Consider the following 12,042-nt stretch of genomic DNA (forward strand, 5'->3'; position numbering starts at 1 on the left):
ACAAAACATATATATTTTATACTAAACAGCATCCCTCCTTTATCTATATTAAACAGTACCCACCCCCCTCTCTCCCTCTATATTAAACGGTACCCCCCTCCCTCCCTCTATTTTAAACAGTACCCCCCTCCCTAACTCTATATTAAACAGAATATCTCCCTCTATATTAAAAAATCCATCCCTCTATATTACACAGAACACCTCCCTCTATATTAAACAGAATCCCTCCCTCCCTATCCCTCTCTTTTCCCTCTGCAATGTGACATGTTCACGGTTTGTCCGTCAAGTTATGACAGGTCTTCATGTATTGACCAGCCAGTCTGGCTGTGCGTTTGTCTTCACCCAGCAGGATTGACAGCTTCTGGCTATCGTGCATTTTGGGTAATTCTGAGACTAAATCGGCAAATTTGGGGAAAAAAATGTCCCTTATGCTTTTATATTTTTCACAGTGTGTTAGGAACAGACCTCTCCTGTCTCGCAGTGACCACAGAACCTGTTCTCCCTGGCCAATCAGGTCTGCCTGTGTCTGCCTTTTTCAATGGCCAGGTTGTGGTCACTGAGACGGTATTTGGTCAGGATCTGCCTCTGCTTTGTGTTTCTCACAGTTGCCAGGTATTCTGCCAGGGTGTAGTTTCTAGTTAGGGTCTGATAGCAATCTAGTTTGTTTTGTGTTTTAGTGTTTGTGTCCCAATGGTCCAGATAGGAGTGTTTCAGGTGTTTTATAATTTGGTTGACACTAATTGGAATTGTTTTTGCAGTGCTGTCCTGAAGCTGGCTGATGTCAGTGTGGCTCAGCTCGGTGAGCTTCAGGACCAGCTGGCTGAGGGGACTCTTTTCTGGGCTGAGTTCTTGGTATTGCAGGGCTTTATGATGGAGTGAGTTTGGGTCACTATTTTTTAGATGAATCCAGTATTTTAATGCTCTTTTTTGGATTTTAATAATCAACGGATAAAGACCTAATTCAGCCCTGCATGCATTGTTTGGTGTTTTTCTTTGTAATTTCGTTATGTTTTTGCAGAAATCTGCATGCAGGGATTCTGTGGGGTGTTTGTCCCATTTATGTAGTCCTGGTTGGTGATTGGACCCCACACTTCACTGCCATAGAGGGTAATTGGCTGAATCACACTTTCAAAAATTTTGAGCCAAATTTTGATGGGGAGATTTATATTATAGAGCCTCCTCCTTATGGCATAAAAAGCCCTGCATGCTTCTCCTTTAATGCATTCACTGCCAGGTTAAAGCTCCCTGAGGCACTGATGGTCAGCCCCAGATATGTGTAGCTGCTGGTGTGCTCTTGGGTGGTGTTGTCTAGAGTGAAGTGATACTTATTTACCTGAGATCTGGCTTTCTTCTGAAATATCATGACACTGGTTTTATTCATATTTACTGCTAGGGCCCAGGTCTGACAGTACTGCACTAGCAGTGGCAGGCTCTGCTACAGCCCCTGCTCTGTGGGTGACAGCAGGACCAGGTCATCTGCATAGAGCAGGAATTTAACTTCTGTGTCATGTAGAGTGAGGCCAGGGGCTGCAGACTGCTCAAGCACCGTGGCCAGCTTGTTGATATAGATGTTGAACAGTGTTGGACTCAGACTGCAACCCTGTCTCACTCCACACCCCTGTGTGAAGAATTCTGTTTTTTTGTTGCCAATTTTCACACAACACTTATTGTCTGAGTACATCGATTTTAAGATGTCGTATAATTTACCCCCTACACCACTTTGAAGAAATTTAAGCAATAGTACTTTATGCCAAATTGAATCAAATGCCTTTTTAAAGTCTATAAAGCACACAAATATTTCTCATTTATTTTTTTGATGGACATGTTTATTTATTAGGGTGTGTAGGGTGTAAATATGATCAGATGTCCGGTGCTTTGGTAGAAATCCAATCTGACTCTTAGTCAGGACACTGTGTTTGGTAAGGAAGGCCAGTATCCCGTCGTTAATGATACTTCAGAACACCATCCCCAGATTACTGCTCACACAGATGCCCCAGTAGTTATTGGGGTCGAATTTGTATCCACTTTTATATATCGGTGTTATAAGCCCTTGTTTCCAAGGCTTATAACACCCTCTCTCTCTCTCTCTCTGAACTACGTTTATTGGTGGTATTGGTATTAAGATGAGATTCTAAGCTTTCCAACTACACCAAGCTGCTAAAATGATGGCGCAGTCAACTCAAAACAAAACCTAAGCTGTGAACTCTGTCACATGATGATAGTTTTACCTTCAGGCGATCGTAGCTCCAGCTAGGTGTACCGCTTACAAACATGCTGTAGATAGATTGTTCCCCCAATCTCTGATCCAGGATCAGTTTTTCACTCATTCAATAAACCATGCCCATCTCTTGATGTTTTCAAGTTCTGCCTCTTCATGACAGCAAAGAACACAGAACCAAACTCATATTTCAAACTCATGACGAGCGGGAACCAACGGAGACAGGCTGAGAGAGAGAGAAAGAGAGAGAGAGAGAGAGAGAGAGAGAGAGAGAGAGAGAGAGAGAGAGAGAGAGAGAAGAATACTTTACTGGTAACTTTATTTATTTGCTTATTTATTTAATTAATAACGTGTTTAAAATGAAAAGTGGGCATGTATTCATTGTGCTTTATGATCAGCAGTTTATCAGTTAAAATGTTATTTCAAACTGTCAAGTGATTAACAAATATATTATCTTACTGGGATTACATTACAATTCTAGTGACCTTAAAATAATGAACGCTTGGTTGGTGGTTAAATGTAATTGCATTTTATTTCTACAACATTTTTATCAGCATGTTCCAAGATCTTTCTAAGTTCTTTTTTACAACAATAAAGACAAAAGTCAGATTATATAACAATATTAATCATATTGCTGTATTCATTATGACAAAAATAAAGAAAGAAGTGTAATACATCTGTGGTCAGCCTAGCAGTGTGTGTGCGAGTACTGATCTGTGGCCAGCCTAGCAGTATGTGGGTGTGTGTGTGATTACTGATCTGGGGTTAGTGTAGAAGTATGTGTGTGTATACTGATCTGGGGTCAGTGTAGCAGTGTGTGTGTGTGTGTGTATACTGATCTGGGGTCAGTGTAGAGGTGTGTGTGTGTACTTATCTGGGGTTAGTGTAGAAGTATGTGTGTGTATACTGATCTTGGGTCAGTGTAGCAGTGTATGTGTACTTATCTAGGGTTAATGTAGAAGTATGTGTGTATACTGATCTGGGGTCAGTGTAGCAGTGTGTGTGTGTGTGTGTGTGTGTGTGTACGGATCTGGGGTCAGTGTAGCAGTGTGTGTGTGTGTATACTGATCTGGGGTCAGTGTAGCAGTGTATGTGTACTTATCTAGGGTTAATGTAGAAGTATGTGTGTGTATACTGATCTGGGGTCAGTGTAGCAGTGTGTGTGTGTGTGTGTGTGTACGGATCTGGGGTCAGTGTAGCAGTTTGTGTGTGTGTATACTGATCTGGGGTCAGTGTAGCAGTGTATGTGTGTACTGATCTGGGGTAGGTCTAGCAGTGTTTGTGTGTGAGCACTGATCTATGGTCAATGTAGCAGTGTGTGTATGTGTATACTGGTCTGGGGTCAGTGTAGCAGTGTTTGTGTGTGTGAGACTACTGATCTGGGGTCAGTCTAGCAGTGTTTGTGTGTGTGAGTACTGATCTAGAGTCAATGTAGCAGTATGTGTGTGTACTGATCTGGGGACAATGTAGCAGTGTGTGTGAGTACTGATCTGGGGTCAGTCTAGCAGTGTTTGTGTGAGTACTGATCTGGAATCAGTCTAGCAGTGTTTTTGTGTGTGAGTACTGATCTAGGGTCCTGCTCCTCCCTGCAATCAACTCATCGCCGTGGTTTCTCCAATAGAGGGCTGTCCCGCAGCTGATCGCAATGGAGTCGTTCCGGGTAGGTGCAACTACGTGCTCCCCCTAATATGGTCACCTTCCGGTTTCCACCTACCATCAAGGCGGTTCATCTAGAGGGCAGCGTACCACCGCCTCTACACAGGGCCCTTTCTGATCGGGAAGGAGATTTACAACATCGATCCTTTATCACAATGTGCAATAATGATTCAAAACAAAAATAACATGACAAAAGAAATGAAAGAGCTTTATTATTCATCAGCCAATAAGCACCCCTCTCAAGTCAGCAGCCAACCTGTGGGGGGCATCAATTGGCTGATGAATAAGGCCAAATAAAAAAATATGTGTGGTTCAGGTTACCTGACCGATCCTAAATATTTTTATGCTGATAACGGGCTACACTTTTCACTATCAATCTGAAAAACTGACCACTGTGCACAGCCATGTTTTATTTTTTTAAAGAATGTTATCACTTAAAATGTGTTGATTCAGTTATTACATTTCTAAAATAAAATAAGTAAAAATGTGTACAATAGCTGACCTTGTTTTGTTTTCCTTCCAAAACTGATACACTAAACAACAGCACACAACAGGCACTGCCTTCCTCATCGATCCTGTGTTCCCAGCAAGAACTCTCGATTTGCTGAAAGTAATTGTGAAAGCTTATAAAGCGAAAATTGTTTAATATCATATCAGTGTTTACAAATACACAGCAAACCTGCTTTTTATTAGGCTATAATATAAAGCCTTACGTTCTTTATTTTATTGCATACATTTTGTCAGGTTAATTTTTATTTGTGACCTGCAATTTTGTCTGATTTTAATGACTTTTTTTCTTTATTTTTTAATTGTATGCATTTTATTGCTTGTTTCTTATTTCTGTGATCTGTGATGTCTGTATGGTCTTTATATGTTATATTGTAAGAGCTTTGGGATACTATAGTGTATGTAAAAAAGGGCACAAGCGTAACCCTAATATTGTCTGTTTATTTAAGCTTTGGTTTTTATTTGCACCCTGCAGTTTCGTGGTCTTTTTTTACGGCTTAGGATGCAGCAATCATACTTATCCGATTGGACATATGCTATTGGTGTGTATGCTATATTGTGGTTGTCTTGTCTTGTTTGAAAGAACTGAAAGAGTTCCTTCGCTATATTGTATTGCGACTGACTGTGCTGTGTCAAAGGACAGCATGTCATTTTGAGAGATGTCCTGCAGTGTTGATACCAAGCTTTTTCTATTTTATGGACGGAATATCCTCCAGTTTTAAATAATCATTCTCTAATCCTAAACATTTTTAAACCAGATATTTAGTGTGTTTTTTGGGGAGCACCAAATGGCTTCATGTGGGTACATCCAGTGTTAACATTTTTTCACCTTCCAGAGAAAATCTACCCAACAGAGAGTTTGGCAGCATTTTCTAGTTTAGTATCTTCTGCTATTAATTTGAATTATTATACTGATTATTGGTAACCTCAAACTTAGTTCAAACGTTCACATAATACAATTCTTTACATGCAAATAAATATTATTTACTTGTAATATGTATTTAGTTTTGTGTTGTTTATGAAATGCTAGTAATGACAATGTCCACGTAAATGCCTGTGTTTGTCTTTACACTGTAGATTGTGAATTTCCACCTGCATTTGTAACGGCTTATTATGGGTTAGTCCTCATTATCGGTCTAACTTGTTCCACTTGTTCAGGTCAGCTAAACCAGTTTTCAGGATTAGCTTTTTGGTACGCTGTAATCAGGACTCATTTAGTACAGATCTGGACTGCTGGTACGCTGCAATTGACCCTGAGTCTCTTTCCTGCCGCTACCCTCTAATACAACTTTGATCCACTTGCTTGGACTAACATTAGTCCCATTGCTATTCCCAATTGCAGTGCATCAATAGCTGATCAGATCATTGGGATCTAGAACAAACTAGATCAAACTAGAACTGATTGTAGCATTCTTAACCAAACTCATGGTCACAAAAAAGTCCCACATCAAGTTAGTCCTGTGAAGTTAGAAACAACGTTAGTCTACGTGTTCTGATTTATCCCATTCTTTTAATAGTTGCTTGCAAATCTGTTTATTATGAGTTATGCATTGAAACTGTTGTTTATTGCCTTCCTCATGTCTGAATTGCATCACCCAGGAATTAATTTATATTTTTTATAAACATAAGCGTTTTAAATGTCTAATATAAACTTGCAGCCCTTATAAAAAAATAACATGGCCATTTTACACAGTAACATAACACTTTCAAATGCTTTTCCAATATTTATAATTTGTTATTATTATTATTATTATTATTATTATTATTATTATTATTATTATTATTATTATTATTATTATTATTATTATTATTATTATTATTATTATTATTATTTGTTCTACTTACCACACTTACTTGTACATCTTGCATTACAATGTATTACACTGTGCTATGTTATATTACATTTTTTTAAAGTATAATTTAGTTTTCATCCTTGTGTTTCTGTTGGTAAACTGAGGGATGTTTATTTTAAAGACTAAGAACATTCTTTTAGCTTTGTACCTCTGCAATACAGTTAATCTATAACAATAAACCTTGTTGAGTCTATAGATATTAAGAACTTAACAAATGATTAATATTCACTAAAATACACATTCAGGTGTAACATTTTGGAGGGGGTGATCCTGGACAGATGAACCAATCAAAATATTGAACTTTGTGAAGGAGTTGGGAATGAATTAAATGCTTCTGATTGCACAGGCTGGAGTTAAGACTGGAGGTATATTATTATCACTCCTCCAAACATTACTCCTTGCTTCCTCTGTAATTCACGAATGACCTAATGATGTTTTTCTCATAGCGTTAGATCAGCTCTCATGAATAATTAATTAAGCATTAATGCACGACGGGATAGGTTGACATGATATAATCTCATACTGGAGGCGTTACAACTCTAAACTGCCTTAACGCTATTAAAAAATTATTAGAGTATTTACTTTTTAAATGAACACAGCATATTAAAAAAAGAATCTTTCTACTAACAGTAAATATTATTATGCACAAGGACATAGTCCCAGTGAAAATTAAACAACTTTTGTTTAAAAGTGTTTTATTTTAATACATTATCAGTCTATTCATAAATATAAAAAAGATTGATTCAAATGTGTATGAAGTAAATAATGTCCATATATCAATTACATTAATCTATCACATGCCAATTTACTATTGCGTTAATGGACATACATATTTAAAATTAGCAAATAAATAAATCAGATAAAAATGTTATTAACTTTAATTAAAGATCAATGAGTTTTTAAATAAATGCTCACTTGAACACTGTCAGATATTGTGCAGTTTGAAAAATGTTCTGAAAGAGCTTCATTGACTGCTGTACTGCCAGGAGGGGCGTTGCTACAGGTGAAAGCAGCACCGGGAGGGGCGTTGCTACAGGTGAAAGCAGCAGCTCAGTGTGAGGATGCTCACTTTGTTTGTTTTGTTTAGCTTCTCCAGCTCTGATGTTGTTTATGGGGGATGGTGTGTTGTTTAGACTTTTCCACTTCGTCTTAATTTTGTAATTACGGCCACGCATACGTTGTTAGCATTGTTAAATGTTTCGTCTTTTGCTAAATTCACTTTTCTGCTGTACCGTGGGTCATTCAAAAAGCGATTGATCCAGCTCCAAGACTTATAAATAGGGATCTACCTAATTTGCATTTTCGCAAAAAAACTGGAAATTGAGGGGTCACCGCAAAATTCACCTTTTTAGGGGCCAATGCATACTGGACTAGTACAAAGAAAAAAAAATAAATCTAATTTAATGAACTACTGCTCACCGCAAGTGATACAAACTCTGTATCTTAATTCTGTAGATAGGCTTTTTTAACCCTTTGCTGTCCTGTGTGTATTGCACTTAGGAAAAGAAAAATAAACATCTTTAGACAAATACAATAAAAAAAAAACCTCCAAAGTGATTAGCTTTACTGTTTACTGTTCACATGACAACGATGTTTTAATCCATCTGTTCTGGCTTTTCTGTGACCTATATTGTACCATAGGTGGTGGGACAAAGTCAGTGTTGCATTGTTATTTTGATTTAGACTGCTGAAATCTAATTTTCAGAATTGAAGGTAAAATACATTTCCTAAAGAAACTTTACATGCAGATGAAGATAACTTGCTTTGCACATCTTGCGATGTCACTTGGAGAAAATACGATTGATCTCTTTTTAGCTTCAGAATCAGACACTAGAACCACCATGACAGTTATTTTGATGGTTTGAGGTTTTCAAATTTAAATTACTCTGCTTGTCTGAAAGTCATACAGTTTAATAATTTTATGTATTTAGGAAAAGTCATAAATACCTTGATGGCATTTGAAATGGAGGATCATGAAAATAAAGAAGTTATAATCCCACCCACTTAGAACCGCTGCACCGCCCAAATGGTAATACGGCAGAGGCTCTCACAGGAAGCCAGAGGGAACCCCCGACCACACCTGTACTTTTGCAGCTAATGCACTTTGTCTCTACATAGGTTCTATCCTAATCCTGTCTCTACTAGCCAAGCTCAACTCTAGCACTCTGGCCTCTAACTGTCTTCTTCCCTTCAGGGCTCACAAACTGGCACCAGATGCCTGGCACGACCTCAGCCACAAGGATGCTGCTTGGTGCCGGTCCTGTCTAACTATTTCTGTTTCCAGGTCCGAGACCTTTCCTCTCCTTGAGAAGCCGAGTCTACCCAAGCCACTAGAACGTCGTCCTCCAAAAAGTAAGGGCTCTTCCCGTCCTATATGCTTTTGGTTCTAATCACATGGAAATCTTTGCGCTGTCATGGGATCTGTTTCCCAGACCAAGCAAGGAAGCTCCTCTAGGTGCTCAGAGCAGTGAGAGTTATGTCTGTCCTGTCTGTCTTCTAACTCTCAGCCCTCATATGCCCCCTGTCAACTGCAATTGGCAAAAAAAACAGACTGGTTGGAACAGTGAACAAAGCAAGAAGAGAGCTTCCACCATCTGCACAAAACTTGCAACCACAGCTGTACTCCAGTACAATTTTGAAACACAATGACTGTGCTACGCTAACTGTTTACAAGTGCAATCCAGAAAGAATGTAATTATTCTCAGCTCCCTTCATACATCAGTTGCCGTCGGGACTGTTGACAAGAAAAAAAATGGAGACTGTGGATTTCTACAATGATACAAAGTACGGAGTGGATGTTTTAAACCAGATGGCATGTCAGTACTCAATGCAGTCCAGCTGCTGTATTTTACAATGTACAGGACCTGGCAGCCATCAATTCCTTTCTTTTGTGCAAGGAATGCACCGGGGAAAATATCAGTAGGAGAGATTTCATCTTGAAGCTAGCCACAGAGCTTCAATAGAAACATTTCAAAAACTGCAAAGCCGCAGGCAAATGCAGCTCAACCTATATTCAGTGCTACACCCAGTGACACACGCAAGAGAAAACAATGCCAGCTAGCTAAATGCAATACAAATAAAACTTCTGATATCTGTGCCCAATGTGAAAGAGCAGTATGTGGTAAATGCACAGGAAAAGTTGAGAAGCGTTACATCTGTGTGGATTGTGTTGCTTAGTGTGCTACTTTGAAGTCTGTTTCCCTGAAAGCGCATTCACGTTACATAATGGGTATTGAGAATTGAGTTACTTTAAAAAAAAAAAGTTTAGTATGTACATATACCTGTTTAACCTGTTTACACAGGAGCTTTCAGAAACATAAACTTGAACGTGTAGACAAAAAGTATTCCTGTCTGTAGTAGCCAAGTTAAATCAGTACGACAGGTATGGTCTAGCACAGCCACCTCGGTTCAAACACCCTGTTGCTTACTTTTTGAACAAAATTAGAATTTTAGACCCGAATTAGGAACGTTTTCTTTCTTTTGACTCAGTACTAATAAAATAAATTCCTTGATGGGACAAACAACATGACAATGAACGTGTTGCATATATGGCCTTTAGTAAAGAATGCCAGAAGCCCTTGAGGGTAACTGAGTTTTGGGACTGTTTGTAATCAATTTCCACGTCTGTATAACTTAGCAAAGCTTTGCCTTACACGTCCAACCAATTCAGTGGATGCAGGCGTTCAGTCTCAATTTATGGGCAAGTCTTCACACCACAGAGACGTAGAATGTTGGCAGCAACTGCGGGGGGATGTTGCATGTGTAACGTGAAGCAGGTTACTTAAAACAATAGAACCAAACCTCTACTTTAATATTCAGTAGTTATCTTATTTTTAAACAGTTGTGTATCTTCACTTGAGGGGACAACTGAGATGTTTAAAAGCTTTTGCTTAAATTCTAAATTTGGTCAAATAATCAATATTCAGTAACAGTTTGTACAGTATGTTTCATTATAAGGAATATTCACAGCCCATTCAGAAGCATTTGTGGGTTTTTTGGGGGGGGGGGGGGGGGGGGGGGGGTGGGGGGGGGGGTCACCTAAGCTCGAGTTGATTCAGTTCTGGTTCTGTTATTTTACTGTGCCATTTTTCTTGTAAAGTAATTTGAATTACTGGTACTTTGTGCAGTTCAGGAAATTCATCTTCATACCATTCCTTCAACAGTTTTGCCGTTAAAAAGTGTTTCACGTTTTTTTTTTTTTTTTTAAGTTAGTGGATACTTACAGAGATTAAATGTTCTATAATTAGGACAGGTACGTGACAGAGAAATTTGAATCAAAGGTGATGCGTTTGTTGAAAGGTTGTGTGGAAATAACATACAGCTGATAGAACGCAGCTAACCAATCAGAGAGCAGGATTTTTCCAAGCAGTTTTATAATATACATTAATACCACCCTTTTTACCATGATAGTGGAACTAATTACCTTATTATCTTCCCTTATATAAAAGTCCAATCAACTATGAACATGAAAAGTATTAAAGGAACTGGAGGAACTGAAAAGGCATCCAGTCCTCAGACAGTCACTAATAATATCTCCAGATTTGTTTAAATAGGATATGTAATACCAGCACACTTTTGTGTTTATAAATTTTGTTATTTGTATACCCTAATTTTATATTCATATGTATTTGCAATATAGGAATGCAATAGGATTATAATATGTAACTATGTGTTACATGACATGAGTCCAACCTCATGCAACTCTTCCTGTTATACAGCATTTAAACATGTTTTGTTCTGATGCCTACAGGCTTACACATTAGTACAGGTATATGAAATAAAAATTTAACAAAGGATGCATTGGGCGTCTTAATGTAGCATGTTTATGCCATAATATGTGTTGTTTTACACATGCAGCCTAATCAACAAATCCATTAATTGTTTGGTCATTGATTCAAACATTACCAAATGAATCTCTCACTGAAGTATAAACTTAATCACTTATGTAACAGATCAGTCTGATAACATTTATCAGAAAAAAAAAAAAACATAAATAAAAGTAACAATAACAAGGGACAAGTGAAAGGCCCCCTTCTTTTACAGAACAATCTGTAGCAAAAATATATCCGATCTTTGTAGCAGCTGGTGTCTATTTCAATGAAGACATTTTAAATAAATCATACAGCTCTATGCAGTATAAGAGCAAACTAAACCAGCTGCTAGGTTTGCAAATGTAGTCTAACAGGTAGCAATAAGGCAAATGTTTTCTGTATTTTTATTTCAGTGCTAAAAATATGTACATTTACACTATTCTTTCAGAAATTGGAATTGTCACTGTGATAATAACCATGAAAGAAATACAGCATTAATGATGAGTTTCTATATTCAAACAAAAGAAAAATCTTGGAAAACAAGTTAATATTGCAATATTCTTCAGAGCAGATGTTTTTAGCATAAGGGAATCAAGCTAATATTTGATTACCTTCCCTTAAGTGATTACATTTATCTAACCCCCCCCCCCCCCCCCCCCCCCCCCCCCCCCAAAATAACTTATAAAAAATGCAATTGGTGCATTTTTTTGCATATTGCTTACATGAGACACCATGCTGTAAGATTAATAAGGGCCTGTGTAACAGAGTGAAATGCTCTTCATTACTTCATAACTGTAAGCATTACTTTTAAACATTTACTTTTCTCCAGTGATGGAAATTAAGCTTTCGACCCTACGTAAACCAAATGATGCAAACAGTCTCATGATGCAATGGTTCATTTGGTTCAGCTGAGCAATTACACATGACCTGTTACCTCCAAATAAATACAATAACCTAACTTTTAAAGGTTGTGCAAACTTATGTGAATTGTTTGATG

The sequence above is a fragment of the Polyodon spathula genome, chromosome 2 (genome assembly GCF_017654505.1).
Source record: "Polyodon spathula isolate WHYD16114869_AA chromosome 2, ASM1765450v1, whole genome shotgun sequence".
NCBI lineage: Eukaryota > Metazoa > Chordata > Actinopteri > Acipenseriformes > Polyodontidae > Polyodon > Polyodon spathula.